Genomic DNA, 4,391 nt, shown 5'->3' with positions numbered 1-4,391 from the left:
TCGATTGATGCATCGAGTAAGATGTAATCCCTAATCCGCTGTACATGCGAGATAACCATCCAATCCATATAAGCGCATCATCGAGTTATCCTCATGACTAACTCGGACAAAGCTGTGCCAGGAGGAATTGATTATACTCGGTCCGGCGAGTATTCGCCTCAGACTCATAAAATCACGGGTGAGCCATCGATAGGGCGTGGAAAAGCGGCTCTCAAAAGCCTCTGAACTGGTCCGTGACGTCGCTCACCAATAATAAACGAGTAACCCACCGGCATTAGCTTCATCCGTAAATGGTAAGCGCCACTCTGCTTTCTCCCACTCGGACAAGCCGTATAGAAGAAAGTCGCTCCATAGTCTCTATCCATGGAGCCATACTCGGATCGAGATCTCCGGAAAATAGTGAAGCGAGTCTTCATCGACTCGGCGGTCTGGAATCTAGCTCGTGCGTGACAATTCGATGGATGTGGGACGATGCGAGGCTGGAGGCTCTGGGGATACTACGGTGGTCTGCGGAATAAGCGGAGGAGGAACTCCGTCTTCTGCGTATCGGGAGCATAAGCGTGGTAGTCTGCGGGAACAAAGTGGTGGCGGTGGAGTGCAGTGGTAATGGTGCGGATATGGTGCATTCTTCCATGAGAAGTGCAGGTGCCGGTATCGGGTACTAGGTCCGGTGGCGGTATCGTCGTGGGCTGGAGGCGGATGTCGGGTACACGATGGTACTCGATGGTGTAAGCGGGGTGGGCGTGGATCGGTCGGTGTGGCGAAATAGGTATCTCTACGGGGCTATCGGGTTTGAGGCCGTGCTCCTGCTCTGAGTGCATCACGGTAGCGGGCTCACTAACGGTGGGCATCTCGGCTATCCGAGATCCGTGGTCCTCTGCGTGGTCGTCCGGCGCGTCTCGCAATCGAGTAGATCGTCTCATATCATTAAATTAAATTACGGATATCAATACCAATATAACAAACATAAAATAACAACATACCTATTTTGCGGAGATGTTGTGTCGGTCCCAATTTAACCTCGAAATTCGAGCGTACATATCATGAAATCCGTATAAATCAAACGAAATCAAACATCACCGTATCGAAAATCCGATAATGCGGTTTGACTCAGCACGGCTAACAAATATCCGAATACCACAATGGTTCAGATAAATCTCGAACACAGCGGTATCGCCGCTCGATACAATAAATTGGTATCGAGATAAATCTCAAAATTCAATCTGAAACAAAGATCGTAAAACGGCTCGATACCACTAAATTGTCACGCACGGAGGTCTGTCAGAAAATTTGCAATCTCCCTGCGGTGGACAATCGAAACTTTCTACATCTCAAATACCTCACAGTTGGAATAATAACAACAAAATAAAACATCGCAGTTATATATAATCTATTCGACCATCGCAACCGATTAAGATAATTAAACAAAATAATACTATGACTAAAATCCACCTACTCCATACACTAAAAGCTAATCACGAACTCACCCGTCAGGCGGCGTGTAATAGAATAAAGCCAAATCAATCCATCGATATAATAAAATCTATACCATGTCCATAAGTAAATAAATCCGAACATAACAAGTCCAATAGTCAGAGAAGGAAACCAAATGAAAATCACATCCTCAGGTGCGGGACGAACTCTCTGGCATCAACGAAAATATCAACAATGGGCGGGGTGAGTCACCTCGGAGTTGATTGATATCAGTAAAGAAATAACATACTAATTGCTCTGATAAAGATAAAGGTAACCCCAAGAAGGGAGAGAATCACTAACGGACCGTAAAAGACAACGATCAGAAGGTATAGAAGACCATGATGCGTATCGAGGTATCAGCGATATGCGGCTATAAGTGCAAACCAACATAAATGCATCGTCGTATGATGCGATGTCAGTCACGGCGCGGTCGACTCTACAACGGTGGGACCGGTGGGTAGAGTGACAGTGCACTCAACACTACTCCGATGGTGATCGGTGGCGGGATGTCGAATGCATCGTACTCACCCCAATCATAAATGGGGGCGATGCTCTCGTCTCCGTACCTATCGGAGGAATCTCTAACGCTACGCTGCGTCCTACCCAGGCGGATCCAGCAGGAAGAGTCGCGTCTTTACCATGTCCGCTACCTGGCGTCGGCGGAGCCGCGGTGATGAGCGGCAAGTGCTCGACAATAAAGGCGATCGATCACTCGATGCGATCATGCGAATGGTGCATGTCACTAAACATGGCAATATACTAAACCAATCTCTGGATATATCATAATGTGCACCAAAGCGAATGAATCATATCAAGGTATCTGATCATATAAGGTATCAAACCTAGGTCCTGACATGGTAAAATATGGTTATATCACTACCCATGAGCATGTGAAATCAGGTACATATCCATACAAGATGTAAACAAATAATCAATCAACAGGTAGCATGTATTGGGCAGTGATTAACCGAAACAAGTAAGAAACACAATTAATGCATCTTGTTAATTTAATTACTAAGCATATCAAAGACAATAAGTCAAAAGTACCCGCCTCCGATAAAATGGTCCAAATCCTGACTCCGAGATACTCGTCTCGCGTCAAAGTCCTGAAATACCAATACACAGATATTTTATTTAGCTAAAATTCAAATGAATGGCTAAATAAAATTCTCAACACAATTTAGGGCAAAACCCTGAGTCATAATCATCAACCTACCTAATTTAACACATATAATTTAGTTACTCAACATATATTAAATAACTAAATCAAACTACTCACTCAATTAGGAAAACCCTAATTATTGATCAACCTTAACTGATAATCAATTAACTTATCCGCATCAAGACCTAAATCAATTATACGCGCAACAACGCATTACCTCAATCCACGCTCACCCAAATTCGTATTCTTCGTCGCTAATTTGTCGATGGAACACCTGTTTCTGGAACCGTGGTCGTAACTAGAGTGAGCCACTGATCTACACATCAAACACCAAAATTTGTAGTCAATACATCGACCTCTATGAATTAAACCCTAACCTTACCTCCACAGTTCTAAACCAACAGCTTACCCTAATGCCAAAGCTCGGTAGAATCCAGGGCAGCAACTCACGCCAATGTGAGGCTCGGCTAGGGCAGAAGAAAGGGTCGGTTTCGGCACTGGGGCAAAGTGTGCAGCGGCAGTGGCAAGGAGTGGCGTCGGGCTCGCTATAGCACAGCGACGGCACTAGGGCTCGGGTGCTGGCACAGAGAGTCGGCCGCTGCTAGGGCTCAGATGCCGAAAGGAGAAGAGGAAGAGAGGTGCGGCGTCGGCACCTAGGGCACTCCTCGGAGGAGTCGCCAGCGACACTGCTGCTCGGAGACGGCGGCGTCGGGATCACTCCGTGAGGGCGGCTGTCGGCAGAGGAGAGGAGAATCAGCGTCACTGGAGTCGGGGCAGGGGCTAGGGCACCAGCGATTGAGGTCGGCGTCGGCTTCTGTGGTCGGCGCCGGGTGGCTAGGGCAGGCGGTCGGGCGACGGTGCTAGGGCTGAGAACGCTGTCGTCGTGAGGGGCAGGGAATGAGGAAGAAGAGGAGAAGGAAGAGGAAACCGCCGAGTGGCCGGCGGTTAGTGCACGCCGGCGGTTAGGGCTTCGGCGCGAGAAGAATCGGCGTCGGGGCCGAGTGAGGCTCGGGAGAGAAGGAAATATAGGCACGGGAAAAAAATAAATCAAAAAGAAAAGGAAATAAGGAATTTATAAAAGAAACAATTCCTCGCTTAAATGGGGTAACCCAAACAGGCTTTTCTGGGCCCCATTTTTTTATCCCCGTCAACTCGTCCGTACGAGCTCCGAAAAATTCCCGAAAAATGTCCAAAAATTCCGGAAAAATTCCCTTATTAACATTCGTCATTTTTTTCCGGTATTTTACAAAGCATCTTCTCCAAGTGCCTCCTTGGTCGTCATGTGTTGTTGTCCTTCTTCCTTTTTCTCACCATCGTCCAGTAGACTAATTATTCTCTAATTTGTACATTACAAAACCTAAAGAAACCTCGAGTTACATTCAAGGGTAGTCTAATTTTACAACAAGAGTGATAAAAGATGAAGGCACGACATGCAGACCGTATTATGAACATACACACACATCCAATCACATTGAGGTTAAAGGTCATAACCATGCACCATGTCTAAGTCGCAACACAACGCCATGAAGCAAAATTATTTTGCATACTCATTTTATGAGTTGCTACCATACCCGAGACTCTAAGCCCTAAAACCGACTTTTTTCCCAACAAGACACCATTGGTCGAGACCTTGCTAGTCACAATACCAACTATGTTTTGTTCCCAACAAAATAATTTTGGCCGAGACTCATAATCTGGCCGAGATTCTCAATTATGACCGAAACTCATAATATGACCGAAACTCATAATTTGT

The sequence above is a fragment of the Zingiber officinale genome, unplaced genomic scaffold (genome assembly GCF_018446385.1).
Source record: "Zingiber officinale cultivar Zhangliang unplaced genomic scaffold, Zo_v1.1 ctg251, whole genome shotgun sequence".
In the NCBI taxonomy this organism is placed as follows: Eukaryota; Viridiplantae; Streptophyta; class Magnoliopsida; order Zingiberales; family Zingiberaceae; genus Zingiber; species Zingiber officinale.
The sequence above is the reverse complement of the archived record's forward strand: the minus strand, read 5'-3'. Positions refer to the sequence as shown.